Source organism: Delphinus delphis, chromosome 2 (genome assembly GCF_949987515.2).
Source record: "Delphinus delphis chromosome 2, mDelDel1.2, whole genome shotgun sequence".
In the NCBI taxonomy this organism is placed as follows: Eukaryota; Metazoa; Chordata; class Mammalia; order Artiodactyla; family Delphinidae; genus Delphinus; species Delphinus delphis.
In genome coordinates, this window is record NC_082684.1 from 175,805,865 (window position 1) to 175,825,010 (window position 19,146).

Consider the following 19,146-nt stretch of genomic DNA (forward strand, 5'->3'; position numbering starts at 1 on the left):
ATTTTGGAACTGCTTGAAAATAATGTCTAATTCCTCCCAACCATGTTATCTAGGTCCAGCCAGAGCTGCAATGGCCAGAAGTTCCCCCTCCCCACTCGCCCCGGATGGTGGAAATCTGTCATGTTTATTACTATCTCCCTCTTACATGAAGAGCTCACAATGAGTCCTGCCTTCCCAGAATAAAGGTCAGAACTCGAATTCCCAGGCTTCCCTGCAGGAAGGATAAAGGCTTGACCCCTCAAATGGTCCCATTCAAGACCTGAACTTGGAAGTGAATGACCTGGAGGGAAACAAGGTGAGGGTGGGGAGAGGAGGAGGGAGTTCCTCCTGGGGCTTCCATACTTTCTTAGAAGTGCTCTGGGTGATGGCAGAGACATCCGCCCTTCAGTGGTGGCGGCTGTTTCCCAGACACCGCAAGGTCAAGCCCTGGGACCGGAAGTTCCACTAGTGCTAGCAGAGGTGGCACGTGCACCCAGGCAGGCCTCTGGCATTAGTGGCTCCGAGTGCGGAGGCCACCGCGGTCTATCCTTGGAGCCTGCGGCCGGGGTTTGGGAACGCTCCTGGAAGTTCAGCCTCAGCTCTTACCCGCGCCCGTCCGTGACGCTGCATGTCCTAACATCACCTGAGAGAACGGCTAGATGCTCGCCCGAGTCGTTTTCTCTTTGTCCTTGGGCACACACGGGGCTGGGCTGCTGGACTGCCTTTTCCAGGCTTCCTGGCCTTTGCGTGTGGCCACATTACTGTGCTCTAACTAATGGAATGTGGGCAGAAATGAAGGACTTCCATGCCTGGTCCCAACCCCGCCCCCCGTCATCCCACCCCCGTGCAGTCCTCCATGCTCTTAGCTCCCAGGATGGGGGACAGACCCAGTGGAAGACACAAGGTCCCTAGAAGATGGTGGAGCCAGGAGAAGTGAAGGAGCCCGGGGCCCTTGAATTCCCCCGACTGGACTGTGCCCAAAATAAGCCTCTAATTGTGTTAAGCCACTTTGATTTGAGTGTTGTGTTAGGGTTAGCCCCTCCTGACTAATACACTTAAGAAATCCATTTTCTGCTGAACTAGATTTATTTTTTATGACCAAGAGCGCTGAGTGTTTCCCCTCCCTACCTGGTCTGCCCTCAGGAAGTCTAATGCGAGAGACAGTCACGCCCGCGGGCAAGCTTCCCTCCGGCCAGGAGGCACTGGGCTCCACTCTCCTCCCCTGGCGATCCCCACCCTTCCTCCGGCCCAGGCCACAGAAGTCTCCCTGAGACTTCTCCTCCGCTGTGGTCTTGCCCCGCGTCCGCGACTTCACACCTAACTCCCTGCCTGACGCGGAGGGAAGTCAGGCACGTTCTTCCCGGCGCCCCTGAACTCGGCGTAAGGAATCCTGCCTCCTCTTTATTGTAAGGCGAAGCTGGCGCCGGGTCAGGAGCCCAGAGAGCCAGCCATGAGGAAATTACCCTACGCCGGGTTAAAATCAGGCTTTGGGTTAGCGCAGTAGATGCCCTTTGGCACGTCTGGCCCCTCCCACGCCTTAAGTCTCCCCTACCCGCCACGGGTGGGGTGGGCCCATGGCAGCCATGTTTGTAGCATGTGACTGAGTCCTCACAGCGGATTGGGCCAGGGCTGGGCACGTGATCTAAGCGGGGCCAACCGGAGACTTCGTGCCTGAAAGCAGGAAATGCAGCCTCACCTGGGCTGCCCTGAGCCCACCTGTTGAATGGATCGTCGTGTGTGCCAGGTAGACTGAGAAAGAGGCCTAGAGGAAGCCAGTCGAACAAAAAGCAGAAATAGAGAAGAAAAGGTAAGTGAAGGAGAAACTAGGAACTTTCTGAGCCCGGTGCATCCTGGGTCGTGGGTCCACTAGCAAACCCTCTACCCGTAAACTAAGCTTTCTCTAGTTTGCATACGCCAGTTCAAGGTAGCCTGTAAAATCTAAACTGGAAGAGTCTTACCTGATACAGGAAGAAGCAGAAAAGGTCACCCCACAGATTGCCTCCTCATGGAAGCCAAGGCACCTGCTGGCTTGCCCTGAACTGGGAAACCTAAAAGTACTGGGAGCGAGGGAAAATGTGGCAGCTGGAGAGACCTCTGGGGATTTATCGTCAGCGAAACGCGCCCGACTGATTTTCCAGCCGAGCAGCCTCATGTCAGAGCCGAGCAAACACAGGGAACCCGGGGCCGGGCGGGAGCTCTCTGGATAAGTCAGCACGTGTTGCTAGGCTGGCGACGAGCGACGCGCCTAACTCCCTGGCCCCGCCGGTCCCCGCGCCGCGGAGACGCGCGCTCCCTGCGCACACGTGCGCACTCGGCCGGCGCGGGAGGGGCTGCGGAGGCCTGGCCTCGGGGGAGACGCTCGGGCCCCGCGCCCACCCCACCCCTGCGCGGCGGGGAGGGCCCAGCCCGCCGGGCCTTTCAGAGTTAATTAGCCTTCATGCATATGGATGGTACAGCCGACTGAACGCCGTGGCGGGGTCATGACCTGACCCCGGCGAGGCGTGCAGAAAGAAAAGACTCCTCTTCCCAGCTCGCTCCCTCACTGAAAGCCCAGCTGCCGGGCGCAGCGCCGGGATGTGATCGCCGCCGCCCCATTTCTCCCGCAGAAGAAGCGCTTGCGGGGAGGCAGGGGGCGCTGTCCCCGGCCCCCATGAGCAGCCATCCCCCTGATCTGTCGCCGTACTGATATCAGCGCTGGGAGTTTACTCCGAAGCTTTCCTTTCCCGTGATGGTTTTCATTTCCTGTCATTTAAAGCTGCAGCCTTTATGGAATATCACATGGTTTTCGTTTACACAGGAAATCAGCTGCAGTTGTGAGATGCCGACTGACTTACTTTTTTTGTTTGTTTTTTAATCCTCCCCCCCCCCTTAAAAAAATTGAGAGGGAAAGGGGAAAAAAAAGCCAGCTAGCAACAGTTTGTTTTGAAATCGTTTTCCTTTTTGATCCCAAGTCCCTGTTCTCCGAAGTGGTCTGCGGTTGTACAGAAAGCAGCAGTTTCTTTCTGACACGTGGTAGTCACTTTCCGTGAAGAAAGCCTAGCACCAAGAGATGCTTTTGCTTTTTCCAGGCCAGGGATGGGGGCGCGGGCGCAGCTGCGCCAGCAGCTCCGCCCCCGGGATGCGCCGCTTGACCCGCCGCGATCCGCCCAGGGAGCCGCGGGCCCGGCTGTGTCCAGGAGCTGGGTTTACCCTCCTGGAAAGGTGGCACGTACTGCCCAGTTACCCATTCTGGGATCCCTCTGCTTGAACCCGAAAGGAGCAGTGTCCTGACCGACCCCCGACCCCAGACCCCCTAAGGACCACAATAGAAGTCTGTCCTCGACCCGGTCCCAACACATCACGCCAGGAATCAGAGAATCGCAGGGCTTCAAAACGGGGGTGAGGATGGTGTGGAAGAATTCGCGATTCGTTCTTTAAGCCCCGCCCTGCAGTTACTACTGAGTTAGGAACTGCAGACTAGAAGCAGCCCCGCCCCCCAAGACCGCACTCCCTGGTTACCCTCTCTACGCCCGCCCTGAGGGCAACTAGACGGCCCTGGGCAATAGCGCCACCTGGTGCCCAGCATCCCTCCCAGCGATTCCTCGTATCCCTTTCCAGGATGCTGCGCCGCCTGAAGAGATCAAGGGTGCCCAGGATGGGTTCAGGACTCCAGGGGAGCTCCCACCTGGGGTTGAAATGGCCCCTGCCTCCTCCCGTCTTGTCCCTGAAGGAGCTTAAAGCACAGGGAACAGGAGGTGCTCCTGTCTCTACAGAGGCACCCACGATAACAGACCCACTCCTTTCATGGAAGGCCGAGCCCTCAATTAAATGGAAAATGCCCTTGAAGAGATGCAGTTTAGGCACCTCTTTCAGAGTGAACCAATGTGTTACCTTTTCCCAAGGGTGGGCGGGCATCTAGAGAGGCGAGAAAGCAAAGAGGCAGGAGGCCCACCCTGAGGTCCGGGAGGGCCAGAGCCAGCACCGCGGCCGCCCTTCAAGGGCCCGGGCCATCCCTGCGGTGGGACTGGGCGGAAGGGAGGGACGGCTCTGGAAGGCTGGGTACGGACAGGGCCTGCGCGCACTTCATGGGTGAGCAGGGGGCCTCACAGGACCCAGGTGTCCCTCCGCGACCGCTGCAGCCCTGGCAGCTGAGACCTCTTTAACTGAGACTCAGGCAGCCCGCCCGTGACCGTCCGCACCGCCCCTCCCGCAGCCCGTAAACCAGCAGCCCTCTGTGTGAACATGAGCCCCACGTGTTTACGGGCGGTCTGCGGGGACGAGAAGGGGACAGGGCTTAGTGCTGCAGCCCTTTCAGCCTCCAGGTATTAAGCTGCGTGATGTGACCCATTCTCTGAAACCAAATGTTTGCAAGGACACCCGGAAGCCACCTGGGAATTTCTCTGGGCTTCCACGGGTCAGCAGGCAGAGCTCCCCTCTGTTACGCAGGGGAGCCGCCCGCCGGCTGTCACCGCCCGCCCCAGATCGGGGTGCGCAGGCAAAGTCTGCGGCAGGCCTGTGAGCCCGGTGAAAGGAACCCTGCCCCTTTCCGCAGCAGCGGGCGGCTGTGGTCTCTGTCTGAGGCCCTGAGCTCTTTTCCTCCCAGGAAGCCGATTGGCCTCCTGCTGCCTATTACCTGACTGGGGGCTGCGAGAGTCAGCGTGATCCTGTGTCCAGACTCTTCAGGCCCGGGGTGAGCTCCGCTGGGGAGACCAGTTCGTCCCGGGCCAACGCCCTGATTGGGTCCCTTGTGAGATGCACCTTCTTCCTCCAGGTCCCACCCAGCACTCCTCTTTTTCCTCCCCTTTCTCTGGATGTATGGAGTTTATTGGTCTCTGCACGGAGGCCGGGGTGGGGGGGAATGATCTTAATTAAGAAAAGATCCAGCTCTGGCCTGGCTGTTTCGGTTTTAGGGCGGTTGCCAGCGAGTCACGCGGACTCTCACGTGAAACCTTCTCCGCTCAGGGCTCTTTCTGGTCCCCTTATTTGACCATCTGGAAGATGGGAGAGTTTGGAGGGAAGTTTGGGCAAGAAAAATCAGATGCGTGAAAGCCTCTTTCTCAGCCTCGCAGCTTCTGAGGACCCCCGCATTTCTGGCCAAGAGTGGGTCCTGCCGGCCCCACGCCCCAGGCTGCCTCCCCCAGAGAAGGCCTTCCCGACTCTGGTGAGTTGGCCCCTGGACTCAATTAACATTTCAATATGTATTTATTCCTGTTGCATGAAAAAAAACCAAAAAAAATAACCTGGTAAGGTGCCAGAACGAGACATATAATGATGCTGTTTATCCGCGACTGTGTCGTTCGCTGTTGTTGACAGTCAAATAAATCAACATAGTAAACACAATTTGCTCAGAAACGGCTGAGGAAAAGCAGATGGTTAGCACATTTCAGCAGGACCTGTTGGTTCAAGTCTGCACGGATGTTTAGACTCTGCGCTGCCTGCAACAGATGCTCGCCTGGGTCCCCATGTGAAGGGCCCAGGCGACGCTTGCGCTGGCCCTTGGGGGCGGGGAGGGCAGCCCTCCCGCTGGGGGGCAAGCACCCAGCCCATTAGCATTCACAGCCCGTGGCCGCCCAGCGCCTGGCCTTTGTGTGCCAGGAACAAGCCAGCTTTCTTCCCTGGGAGGATGGCGCCTAAGCGCCCCACGCGGCTACTGCCTTCGAGCTTTCCAGTGGCTTTGGGGGCCAGAGGGCCTCGCTTGGCACTCAGAGTGGGTGCCTCGTGGTGCTCAAAAGAGAAGAAAAAGTTATTTTTGCAGCAGGAGGAGGCTGTGGCTACCCGGTGCCAGGGAAGCCGTGGAGTAGTGGTGGGCGGGTCACTCCTGGGAGGGGATGGGACCAGCAGGTCGCTGCCATTCTAGGTCCTGGTGACCAGGCCCTGCTTCTGCCTCCAGCTCCAGTTTGTGTCTGGGGATGCCAGGGCTGTCCCTGGAAAGGGGACCCTTACCAGGGCCCCGACGGGCCCAAGAAGCTCCTGGACATGTCGGCACTGCCGGGGCACTTCTGTATGCAGAGCCCCGGGGTGGATGCTGGAGCCTTCAGAGTGGTTCAGGCGTGATTTCCCACAGGAAGGTTTAGGGTGGGAGATGCAGCGGTGTATGAAATCACCAGGAAGAGGGAGGCTCTGATGCAGGGTGGCTCGCCTGCCCGCTGCGCGGCGGCTTAGCTGTGTGACGCCGCACAGGGACCCAGAGTCCGTTTCCTCGTTCCCTAAGCGGGCTTGTTCTGAAGACGGGGTATGGTGACAGTTGCAAGCTTAGCACCACGCCCCGCATGTGCTACGTGCCCACCAAACGGCAGCCACTGTTCATCCTGCCGGCAACATGCAAGGCGGCTGCGTAGGAAAGGCAGCATGTGCCCTGGGTCCAGGGGTAATTAGGACCTCATCCAACTGTCTGATAACTTCCTCAGACAGAGCACAGCCAAGACTTACCCGTCTGCCGATTTGCTCCTGAGCGGCCCCGACTGACCCGCCCCTTCCCCTTTGCTCCAGGCAGGATGCAGGATGGACCGCTCGGCACCTCTGACCCTGCTCTTGGGCGGGCTCTCCGGGAGGCCGAGGCGAGACTGAGTTAGGAGGCTCAGGGCAGTGGGGTGGGGGGGGGGGGCGCGGTCTGGAGGAGGCAGGGAGAGCCTTCAGACTGGGATGCAGGTCTGACCCCTGGGAAGGGAGAAAGGGAGGAAGGAAGATGGGGTCTCAGGAGCCTCAGACACCGGAGCAGCTCTAGAAAGCTCGCCCCCGCCCGGAGGTGCTGTGTGTGAGCCTCGCCTCTGCTCTCCTGGACGGCTTGCGCAAGTCTAATAGGAAAGTCTAGTAGGGAGAGTGTTCTGGAAAGCTAGGGGCACCAAGTACCTGGCAGGAATTGATCCCTTATCTAAACATTTTAGGGTTTTTAGTATAACAGCCACTATGGTGCTAACCTGCTAGGGAAGGATGACTCAGAACCAACATCCCTTCTCTCTGTGTAGCCTTGAAAATCCTTCAGCACACAAAGCCTACTTTCATTTTCTAGCCCAGGAGCCTGGCTCAACTGTTGGCAATGTAGTCATTACCAGCGGCCTTAGTTCTAGAACGTTCCAGAAATGTGCTCTGCGACTTTGAGCACTTTGCTAGCATAACTCTTAGGTTATCTTGTGGGGGCAGTGGGAGGGTCTGTCTGTACAAAGCTCTCCTTGCTGACGTTCATGCCCAGTTGTTTCCAGTTGATACACACCCCAGACAAGCAGCATGGCCCCTAGAACCGTACCCCACGCAAACCTTAAACCCCCTGGAACTTCTGATGGTCCCAGGCCCTCTCTCCTGACTAGCAGAGCGCCGCGCCGTCAGTACGACACGTCATCGCCCAGTGATGGCAAAAATCTCCATTGGCTGGTGCAGCTGTGGCACAGATGTCCTGCACGGCAGTTAGAACATCGCCGGCGATCGATCAGCACTGTCTCAGAGACATGGACCGCAAGCATGGAGCCAGAAACTGCGACAGCAAGAGCCGTGCGGACCCTTCACAGGGAAATGGTCACAGACTCAGGACCCGCGGCGGGCCCCTCCCGCCCACAAGGAAGGCCTGCACGCCGTGGATCAGGCGCTGCGTTTTGGCAGGGCCCAGGCTTGAGTCTCTGTGCCAAACTAGGGTGTGCACCCCTAGAGTCTGCTCCTGGGGATGGATGCCTGGAGTTTGTGCTAAACCCGAACCCCGCAATTTGTGGTCCTCAAGCCCTGGGTCCCGCCTCTGGCGTTTGTGTGGCGGGTGGCTGCCAGGCTCACTCAGTACGCACTGCTTTGTGAAGCCGCTCCGGCTTGCTGAGCTCTAGTTGTGGTAGGCCGCGGCCAGTTTAAAAGAAATTTCTCCCAACGAGATAGCATCCCTCCAGGGTCCCCAGCGCATGTCTCCCTGCGTTCCTTTCTGCCAGAATAGGCGGCCTTTAGGGATGACGGGCTGCCACGTGGACCCTCAAAACTCACCGAGGTTCCTGGGAGGAGGAGGATGGAGCAGTTCGCCTGCCCGTCAGCAGGAGACGCTGCAGTCCGCGCCACTGGACTTGAGCCCAGAGGGCACAGAAGAGATGGCCCACCCGAGCCCTCATTTTGCAGGTGTGGAAACCGGGGGCAAAGCAGCGACATGACTGTCCAAGGTCACACGGCCAGAGCCGGACCACAGGCCAGTCTGATGTTTGGGTCTCACTTCCATTCACTGTGTTGTTCTACCTCATCTTTTTTTTTTTCCTTTTAATTTTATTTATTTATTTATTTTGGTTGTGCCGGGTCTTAGTGGTGGCAATCGGGCTCCTTAGTTGCGGCAGGTGGGCTCCTTAGTTGTGGCACGTGAACTCTTAGTTGCAGCACGTGTGTGAGATCTGGTCCCCTAACCAGGGACTGAACTCGTGTCCCCTGCATTGGAAGGCGGATTCTTAACTGCTGCGCCACCAGGGAAGTCCCTACATCATCTTTTAAATGTAAATCATTGTGTGTGTTTGCGGGGGAGAGGGTTAGTACATTCTCAATTAAAGGGAAATTCTTCAATAAAATCTGACATTAAAAAAAAAAAGAGTCAGCACAAAGCCATGCCTAGATTCTGAGACCCTGAGTTGAAAGGCTCCTGACCCTGTAACATGGCAAGGACACAGGAGGAGGACGTGAGTTTACAGACGGACAGACTCCAGGGACATTTGTCCCAGGGAGGAGGAGTCTAGGGCTTTGACTTGGCTCTGAAAGGGCTACGATTCCAGAAAGTCCGGCTTGCTCTGTCCCTGTCTCTTCCAGGGTGAGCAGAATTGCCGTACAAGTCAGAGCGCTGTGCGCTGCCCTGGATGTCAGGGTCTGCGTGGGCGCCCCCTGAGGCTGCTTGCCCCAGGGCCAATCTGAGTCAGGGACGGCCTTCTCAGGGCCCCTCTTCTGGTCCAGACCAGGTGGCAGTGTTCGTCCCCGACCTGGTCCACTCGGACTTGTCTCCCGTGGCTTCTGGTACTACGCGGAGGGCCACCTCTGGACCCCGGCCAATGTCCTGACCCCACCTGCCCCGCTCTGGTGGAAGCCCCCTTTCAAAGTCACCATTCACTGGCATCGAGCCTTCTTCCAGAAGACATCCAGGTGGACCCTGAGGAGGTCAGGACTGATCAGTTACTGGTTGTAGGGGCGAGGAGCCCCCAGCTCTGCACCCCCGAGGTCACCAGGGCCTCATAAACCCTGTCTCCAACAAGGTCCCACAGACAGCAGCACCTCGTTCATTCTGATGTTTGTTCAATACTCATTTGCACAGTAACTCTTCTAAGGGTCATCCAGTGGGGACCGTCCCTCTTAGGGCTCCACAGCTGAACATTTACTGACATGCTGACACGGAGCTTCCAGGAAAAGAAAGAATTTCAGGACTTTACGGACCAGTGAGATTCTGCACAGTTCCCCATTAAGTTTCACTCTCCCTATTTCAAGGGAAAATCGTTTTCCCAAGTGACTGGGGGAGTCAGTGCCTGGTCTGGGGTCAACCCTTCCAATGCCGGCCACAGTCCCTCTGGCCTCGTGAGCAACTTTAATGAGCAAGGGAAGCACCAGGGCCCACAGAGCAGCTGCTGGGAGGCGAGGAAGAACGGACACCCGCGTGGGGACGGCCCCCCGTCCGTCCGTCTGTCTTCTCGCTGATGACGGCCCCAGTACCCTGCTGGTTGATGCTAAGACTCACGGAAGGCAGGTCTGGGAGCGCCTGTCATTAGACCAGCCTTTGTGGAACAGCTCCCGCCTGCCAGGCACGGTGCTGGGTGCCGGGGCCACAGGAACTGGGAAACGGGCTGCCACCCTCGCTCTGGGCAGATGCAGGAGGGCAGCTGTCTCTGGTCCATCAGGAAGTGCCCCGGGGCAGGGGAGGTGTGGTGGGCTTTACGAAGAGCGTCCCGGGCAGACAGGGCTGCTCCAGTGAGCCTGGCAGGGTGGTGGATGCTGGCGGGCGAGGACGGGGACAGAAGTGCTGGCCTGGGCTCCTCGTCACCCCAGTGTCTGGCCAGGTCCCCGCGTGTGCACACGCCTGGCTCCTCTAGCGCTGACGTCAGTACCTGAAGGCCCACGGGGCCCGGAGGAGGTAGGAGCAGCTGCCGCGCCCTGCGCCTCCTTGGCCAGGTGTGCCACGGCGGGAACGGCGCTCCCCACGTCAGCACCTGTTCCTCCTGCCCGAGCCCCTCCTGTTGGTCGTGCAAAAGGACACGCCAGGCGCACCCCTGCCCCAGGCGAGGCGTGCATTGGGGGTGTGGCTTTTCAGGTGGGTTAACTGCGGCGCCGTGACCTGGGGCCGGGCCAGGAGATGCAGCGCCCAGCCTTGCCCAGGTGTCTGGACGCCTCTCAGTTTCCTCAGAGCGGCCTGGGGAACACCCCCCAACACAGGCCTTGTGGGTTAACAAACGCCATTTAAGAATGATGAGAAATGATTGATAATTAATTTCAGGAGAGTAGCCCTCGCCAAATAAGCCATTAAACGGGCTCTCGCTGGCTGTCCGTTCAGCTCATTGTCAGGCCTCCAGCACTCAGGAAAAGCAGCACCAGGTTTTAGCCAAAGTTTCCAGTCCGACTCTGCCGTTTTCGGCCGCTTTCCTGATTCCTGGGCCCCCTGATGTCCCAGCAGAGTCCACCCTGGTTCTCTGCAGACCAGGGCTGCAGGGCGTTGGTCTTGCAGGGCGTTGGGTGGGGGGCACCTTGGGTTTTTCTCCCAAGTGATCACAGGCAAAGCCCGAGAAATTCTCATTTTTATGTTTATGTCCGTCCTGATCTTTGTTCCCAGTTGTCAGGAAAGATAAGGAACAGAGATCCGAGCAGCCAGGACGTGTGCCCTAAGCCTCAGCGCTGGTCCAGGGACAGAGCGGAGCTGAGGCTGCCCAGGGACTGCGGGCCCCTGTCCTCAGAGTTGACAGTGGCACAGGGAATTCGCTGAGGTGGGTTTGCACCAGTGAGCATCTGGTGAGTGAGGGAAAGAGCTTGGAATGGGGGCGTGTGTGCCAGGGGGGTGGGCAGTGGCCAGAAGGGGGCAGCTGGGGGCGGCTGCATTTTCTGCCTCCTCTCTCCAGGCTGGCCGGTGGCTGGCTGTGCTTTTGTCGGATGCATGGCCTCGTGAGAACAGCCATGACCAGCTCACCTTGGAAGATGGAGATGCGAGCGCGTGGGGGACAAAAGCAACCAAACCCCTATTGACAGTGGCGTGTGGTGTCCAATGAGGGGTTTGGACAACGTAAACCCTCCCGTAAAAGACAGGAGAGGCAGCAAGCCCTGCCGTTGAGGTCTTGGAAATTCTTCACCCAGAAAAGATTTGAGCTCTGTCCTAAAAACACGGTAGGATCTGGAAGAAGGTGTGTGGGGTTCTGGGAACAGGCTCTGGACAACACAGGTGGATCCGAGTCCCCCGGTGGCGGGTGTGGAGGAGAGTGGGCGGGTCTGGAGGGGAGCAGGTGGGTCCTGCTGGAGAGCTGGGTGAGAGCTTTGAACGGAAGACTGTGATACGATAGAAGATTTGTTCTGAAGGAAGTGATGAGATGGGAGTGTGGTCCAGGGCTCTCGCAGTGGAAGGCGTAGTGGGGGGCTGTTGCCAACCCCCATGAGTGATGCTTCAGGAGACTCTGGCCGTGGGGTGCAGGACGGATTGTTGGGGTACAGAGCAGTCTCCTCGATCTGCAACTCTGGGCTACCGGAGGATACATTATACCCCAAACAGCTGTTAGGTATTCGGCTGCAAGTGGCAGAAAAGCCCCCAGTAACAATGACTTAAGGATGGTTATTTTTTTCTCTTATTTTAAAAATTCAGGGGTAGACAGTTAAGGATTGGCTGGTTTTCCTTGGTGTCAGGGATCCAGATTGCTTCTAGCTGATCTGCAGCGCGTACCTTTTACTCCTAACGACTTCTCATGGTCCAAGGCAGCTGCTGCAACTCCAGCCTTCGCATGTCACTCCAAGCAACAGGAAGAAGGAGGAGATGAAGAAGGAGTATGGAAGACTAAAGATGGCCATAAATTCCTTGACGAGTCTCCCAGTGAGAAGTGGGGATCGTGCCCCCTTCCCTTGAGTGAACTACTGTGTCCACTAGAAGGTGGCAGTAGTCACGTCGTGCCAGTTTCTAAACCCACATCTGAAGACGATGGCAGACTACACGGCCTCTAGGAATAGTCTCTCTGGAGTAAGGAGCTGTCAGGTGATGCCCTTGACCATCCTGACTGCCATGCTGGAGAGGCCACGTGTAGGGACTCTGGCTGACAGTCTCTGTTGCTCCTGGCCTTCCTGCCATCTCCACCTACGCGCCAGCCGTGTGGCCCCCATAGGCCAGCCCCCACACCAGCTGAGTGTCACCAGCTGACCCAGTGGAGGAAAAAATTATATCACCCAGTGGGCTCCATCCAAGTTTTGGATCTGCAAAATTGTGGAAAACAATAAAAATGATTGTTGTTTTAAACCCCCCAAGTTTGGGGGTAATTTGTTATGCAGCCATGGATAACCGGAACAAAATTTAGTACCTGGAAGTGGGCTCCTGCCTCATAGAAACCTAACACATGGCCTTGGCTTTGGGATGAAGCATTGGGCAAAGCTGGGAGGACCTTGGGAAGGTCGTTAATAAAAGCCAGAAGGACCTCAAGGAGACTTGATGAGAGCTTGGAGGAAAGTGAGGAAAATATTATTTGGAGGCTGGACAGAAAGCTTAGCAACACTGTCACCCCTGGCAACATGGAAAATAGGATACGCAATGAACCCAAGGCCCTGGCTGAGGAGACGCCAGGCAGAAGATAGAACACGCCACTGGCTTCTTCCAGCTGCCTGCGATAAGCTGTATGAAGAGACAGATGGACTAGGGAAATATAAAGGGACCAGGGCTTTCTGGGTATGATAACGAAACTGTGTCTCCTTGCTGCTGTCTCCCAGAAAAAGTGACTCACAGTGAGACGTGGCTTTAGGACAAAGATAAAATCCAGGGCACTGTCTGCATAGCATGGCCTCAGGGTGACCATCCCAAGGTGTGGCTCTAAGACTTCTTTCCAGACCTTAGAAAGATGTAAGGATATACCTTGCCGGGCTTCTAAGAGCCTTAAAGGCAGGCCTTGCAGACTTTCTCGGTTAGACAATGGGACTTTTAAGAATTTTAAGGGCATTGCTCCCAACAGCTCCTGACTAAGAGCCACTGGGAGCCCCTCCCCAAGAGTAGGACTTGGCTGTAATCGGGGAACCAGAGATGTGGCCTGGATGGGTTTCCAAATTGCATGGACCCGCTGCTGATATAGGCTCTCTCTCCTCCCTGCTTTGCACGGAGCGTGTTACGTGGAGCTTTCCTGCCCTGATATCACATCGTTTGTTGAATGGCTGGGTCATGGCGCTCTTTTCTCTGGTTCACAGGTCTTCAGAAGAAGAGAAACTGGGCCTGAGTTGCTGTTCCTGAGGAAACACCGAGATGGATCTGGACCTGCCTTGGGAAGCGCACTGCGGGACCTCGAGCCTGAGCCTGAGCCGTGATGGGGAGAGACCTTCGGGGGTCTTTGGATTCTGTGTGCAGAACGAGTGTAAGTAACTCATGCCCGAGGGAGGTCTGGGGAGGGTCAGGTTCTTTGATGGTCGTGCTGTGGGCCTGGATCCCACACTGGCTGGGTTTGAAGGGTGTTCACTGGAGGCGACTTTCTATTCCGGTTGAAATGCAAAGCGAAAGCACAGCAGGTTGGTCCTTGGGGTCAGCACATCAGTTCTAGAAAGCCCAGGCTGGACTCTGAGGGATGATAAATGGGCGACACTCCACGGGGAGCTGGGGGCCGAGAAGTAAACAGGAGAGACCAGGCTCCAGGTCTGCTTGCCCGTCCGTAGCTTCCGTTGCGGCTGCAGAGGGTGCCCCTCGCTGGGGAAGGTGACACAGTCTAACAGACTCTCTGTGACCCTCTTAGGGGTCACACGTGGAAGGACAAGAGGTGGCAGGGGCCGAGGAGCCTGTGGTGAGATGTGGCTCCCTTGACAGCCCGTGAAAAATGACTTGACTGAGAAAAAGTGAGTTTTCCAGCTCTCTGGGGGTGGGTCCCGAGCTCTTTCCCGTGGGAGGTCAGAGTCCCCGGGAGGAGGTATAGCCCAGGGACGGGGTGGCCCCGTGGGACCAGCTTCCACCTGTCTGCACGCTCCCCTTGCATTTTTCTTGTAGCTCTGTGACCACGTCCAGTTTTTGCTGCTCACCCGTTCTCCTGAAGGCACGCTCACTTCTGTCTCCCCAGAAACACTTTAGAAGTGATGGCTAAACCAGGCCTCCAAGGTCAGGGCCCACGTGAGCCCCACTGCGGGACAGGGTGAGCAGATGCAGGAAAGGGCCCCAGATGCGTATTTCAGCCCCTCCAGAAACTCCCTCTGCTCTGCATCTGCCGGAAGTTCTGCGTTTGTGCTTTAGGCTCTTCATTTAAGTAACCGAACCGAATGGATTCTACTGCGCGTGATCACAATTGCCTCGAGTTAAACCATAAAAACGTTTTACTGCTCGTCTGCAGTTCGGCTGTTATAAAGAAAGTAAATGGAAGTGTACGAGTTTAAGAGCTTCGAACTAGTTTCCTCCGGGGACAAAAGTGGCAGCTGTCAGACACCTAGCTGCTAAGTCATCACTGTGCTTCCTGTTGTAGGAACGGGGCCACTGGGGCCTGAGGCGCTGCAGACAGGGATGCAGGGAAGGAGGACGCAGGGGCTGCTCCCGGGAGCGGAAGGCTGAGGCACACGTAAGACCTGGAGCAGGGCTTCCCTGGCGGCGCAGTGGTTGGGAGTCCACCTGCCAATGCAGGGGACACGGGTTCGTGCCCCGGTCCGGGAGGATCCCACATGCCACGGAGCGGCTGGGCCCGTGAGCCATGGCCGCTGAGCCTGCGCGTCCGGAGCCTGTGCTCCGCAACGGGAGAGGCCACAACAGTGAGAGGCCCGTGTACCACAAAAAAAAAAAAAAAAAAAGACCTGGTGCAGGAGTCCAGGCCTTACTTTCTCTTCCTAATTTTTTCCTAAATGAGCAAATGCCCTGCTCTAGAAATGGCAAGCATTTTCCGAACGATGGTCCAGGTAGAGTCTCGCATTCCTGAGAAAGCACTTAAAACCAAACTTCAGGAGCAGATGTTGGCATTTTGGCCTCTCCTGACGTCAGTGGTTGAAGGTGCAGATGGCAGCTGACATGCTGAGTGGGCGGGGCCGGAGCTGGCCCCTCCCACCCAGAGGCATTGAAAAGCATCATCCCCTAGAATACCCACCAGGGTGATGGGCCAAGCCTGGGAAAGGTGGGAAAACACTTGTCTTCACTCCAAGTTACGCGTGGAGCCCATCCCCAGAGGGAACAAATGATCACAGGCTGCTGTTCAGGACGGCTGGTGATGGGTGGCGGGGCCCGGGCTGCCCCGAGAGCCCTCGCCTGTAGCTCAGCCTCGCCCTGGTCTCACCAGCCTTCCCGGTGGCGCCCAGGGACCACGCTTTCCGGGCCACTGGGCTGCAGGAGCAGAGCTGTGTGGGCCAGCCAGCGCCTCACCACACACGCCCCGCCCCCCCGACCCCGTGTCCCCCACCACTCGCTGCCTTGGTGGGCTGTCCCGTCCCTCCGGCCAGGCCATGGTGGGCAGCGCGTCCTGCCCGGAGCGGGGGCTGGACTGCAGATCCTGTTTCAGGAAGCAGCTCGGCCTCCCGCCTAACTGTAGGGGTGGGAACAGAAAGGCAGCCACAGGGCTTTCCTTTGCCAACGAAAAGGCCGGAGTTGGGTCCTCCTCCCAGCTTTCATTTCAAAGAAGGCGAAAAACAATCCGCTCATTTTGCCTGAGTGCTGCCTTCCCAGGGTGAAAATGGAGACTTTGATGTGTCTCTGCCCGCCCAGCTCTCCAGGCCACCTGCCTCGGGGGCGGCCTCAGGGTGAATCACTCACCCCTGCCACCCAGTTCCAGGGCCCGGGACAGGACAGTGCAGGAGGCAGGCACCGCAGGGCGTGGGGCAGGGGACGCACTGCACTGTGGCTCCTCCTCGGGAGGGGCCGTGGACGCGGTGCGTGGCCGCCTCCAGGTCTGCCAGGGCCCAGCTGGCCTTCCGGGAGCACCGATCTGGGCTCAGGTGGGGCTCCTGTGCATGAACGCTCCAAGAACAGCTTTCCTACTCAGGCCTCTGGAATTGGCCGTGGGGTCTGAGCTGGAGCAGAAGGAAGCCGCTTCTCTCACCCCATCAGCCCCCATGGGGCACGGCTGGGCCACAAGGCCTGCCTGACTAAGCTGGGCTGTACTATCAAAGCGGTGCTTGATTCATTAAAGCTAGAAAATTTTTAAACCCAGTCTTCCTTAAGGTTTTAAGCCAGCTTTTAACAAATCTCGCATTCATTTTTAACTTGAAACGTTTCACCCCCTTTTGAGCTGTCATCTTACCCAGCCGGTCCATTTAAAAGCTTGGAAGGCTTCGTGGATCGCCCATAAGAGTGTCAGCCTCACCCGCAGTTCAGTCCAAGCAGTTTTCCTCTCTGTCTCCCTTTCCATCCAAATGCCCCATTATCTGAAGGGAAAAAGTGACTTGGGAAATTGTCAGTGTTCCGATGTGAACTTTCCTCCAATGTACATCTGGAGGCGTGGTTCTCTGTGTGCTCCATCTTGCTGTAGGTGCCTTATGTACGTGGCACGTGGATTTTTACAGTCCAGGGCAAGCTGCCTCTTTCATCACTCAGACCAGAACATTTCAGCGAGAAGCCCTCTCTCTGTGTCTCTTCTCGTTCCATCTGGAAGACAGGCTCACGGCGCCCATTAAGGTGGGCTGCTGGCACTGCACACCTTGCCCTCAAAAGCCTGGTGGCCCATCTGGAGCACCTCCACCTCCGTCCATCCCTGAGCTGACCTGAGGGCCCAGCTCCATCCTCAGGCGCTTTGTCTCATCCCAGGCCTGCGGGTAGAGTGAGATACTTGTTCGTCTGGGGTGCCCCCAACGCCGCCCCAGGCATGTCCTTCCGGACCTCACCTCTAGACCCGAGCTCAGGTCTGTTATTCTGCACCCGAGTCCCATCAGCACACGGCTAATCTGTTAGGATATCGCCAAGCAAATACTATACATTTCATAAAACTGTTTGTATCAGTGGATACTTCCACGGGAAGTGATTTTTTAGGTATGACTTGGAAGAAAACTTTATTGCTACGGAGTTAGGGAACCTTCCAAATTTAAACACACACACAGCATGAACTTTGCAATAATAGACTATTAACAGAGTCTTTGTAGAGTTTTCAACGAGTCCCCTTCCCATGTTGTCTCTGGACGATAAGCGATGGTCATTAACAACAGCTGGGGGACTTGAGTTACCGGCTGAAGGCATCCCAGGTGCGCCCCACTGTCTAGGGCCTGTACCAGACGGCTGGCCATGAGCAGCCTTGCTTGGCTTGCTGGAAACCAGTGGCGGTGAACACTCTGACTAGGTAATTGGAAAGTTGCCCTTTGGGATCCATATATTTTAGTTTCAAGACCTTCATTCATGAGCAAGTTTATTCAATGAGGAACAGGCACGGTGGGGGGCGGGGCTTGTGCAGAGCTAAGAAAAATGTCCACCAGGCCAATTACACGCACTGGGGCCCTTTAACAGCCCTGGTGCTGGGCATGTCACGTCTGTAAGAAAGTGCATGGCATTGCACTGCTTTGCGTGTGTGTCAGTGAGTTGGGATTTCTGCGTTCGCTCGGATTGATTTTTCTTTTCCTTCGTAATTTTGCTAAAAAACAAAATCAAACCTCCCGTCAGCCTTCTGGAACTTCCGGGAAGGTCCCTTTGCTGAGGAGCTCGGAATCTGTGCAGAGTTACGGGGGCAGAGCTGGAAACCCCTCTTCCGCAGCCCTGTCCGTCCTGGGCTGCGTCTGGGCGCCCACGGGCCCCCAAGGCCGCCGTGGGTGAACAGGAAGCCAGTCAGCAAAATCAGCCCAACCAGACGGAGTTTCTGTCGGCGGAGGCACGAGAAAACCTCGCTGATGGTGTGAAAGGGCAGCTACGTCGTGACGGGAATGAAATTTTCCTCCTCTCCTCTAATTACAAAGAAGAAAAAAAACACACACCAAAAAAATGTTTAAAATATCTTAATATCGGTCCGTACAGCCCCAAGCCACCATCTTAAGCTTCGAAGGCCGAGTACTTTGAGGCGGTTTCCGATCGTAACTCCACCTCAGGGGGAGTTCCAGCGGTCGTGGGGACGATTCTGCTCCGGAGACGCGTCCCGCGGCCCTGCGTGCGGGGCTCACGCTAGGTGCGGAGCTTCGTAAACACGAAGGACAAACGTGGCCGGGTTGGTTTGCTCGGGGAGAAGCCGTGTCCCGGGCCTTCTTCTCCACTAACCACCAGCATGGCCCTGGCTCTGGCTCCGCCCCCTCGTCAGTGTCACAGGGGACACCCCGCGCCACGGCCCTTTGGGGCTCGGACCCAAGGCCTGACCCTGATAGGGCTGCAGGGACTTGCAGACTCATCCTTCCTCACAGCTCGCTCCCTCTGGGGCTGCTTGGGCCATGGAAGGGGTGCGGACAGAGTGAGAACGTTGTGGCCTCCAAGGCCTCCGGACACTGGGCTCTGTGTGGCCCCCTAGGGTGCAGGAATCTTCCATCTCTTCGGAATTCCCGTCTCTTGCCTTTCTGTGTTAACTCACTTGCACTGCCCTCGGCTGGGCCTTGAGGAGGCTGTAGGGGACGGAAGAAGGGACTTCCATGGACTGACAGGAGGGGGACCTGGGGGTCAGTGGGGGTCATTCAGCATTGGCGCTGGCCTCTTAGGCAGGTAGGAGGTCTTTAAATGGTCCCTCGTGCCTCTCATTTCGGTATCCACGGTCGCCCCAAGGTCACCCAGCGCTCACTTCTGAAGTCCTGCCTTACTGGCCGTTGCTGCCCACGGTTCGCGTCCACATGGGGCGTCACCTGGGGTCTGTGCCGGATCTCCCATCATGTCCTGCCCATCTTTGCCTCTTTCCACCCTGCACCAACTCCCCAGCCTCGTGAGGCCCAGCACAGTTCTCTGAATTCTGAAAGTGAGCAAAGCTCTGCTGAATCATTTACTCTTTTGTATTTATTTAATGTATTTATAGCCACCTTTTCTAGAAGGCATTTAAGATGACTCATAAGACACAGAAATAACAGCTAGATGGACGAATTTATTTTTTGAGTAAATGAATTCCAGTTCTTTCCAGATATGAGAATCTGAGAGTTGACACACACAAGGTCCCTTCTGCATAAAAACACGCACGTAAAGCAGCAGTCCTG

At 56.9% G+C, this 19,146-nt stretch overlaps 1 long non-coding RNA gene across 2 annotated transcripts in view; it reads left to right on the forward strand.

The window, feature by feature from the left end:
• Positions 1 to 19,146, forward strand: part of LOC132421137 (uncharacterized) — a 44,892-nt gene that overhangs the window by 15,462 nt on the left and 10,284 nt on the right. Inside the window, exons 3-5 of one of the 2 annotated variants that reach the window (XR_009518507.1) lie at positions 10,712 to 10,862; positions 13,300 to 13,463; positions 13,836 to 14,240. This is a non-coding gene — a long non-coding RNA (uncharacterized lncRNA). Of the gene's footprint in view, positions 1 to 10,711; positions 10,863 to 13,299; positions 13,464 to 13,835; positions 14,241 to 19,146 lie in introns of those variants that run through there. The other variant, XR_009518508.1, reaches the window with a different exon arrangement.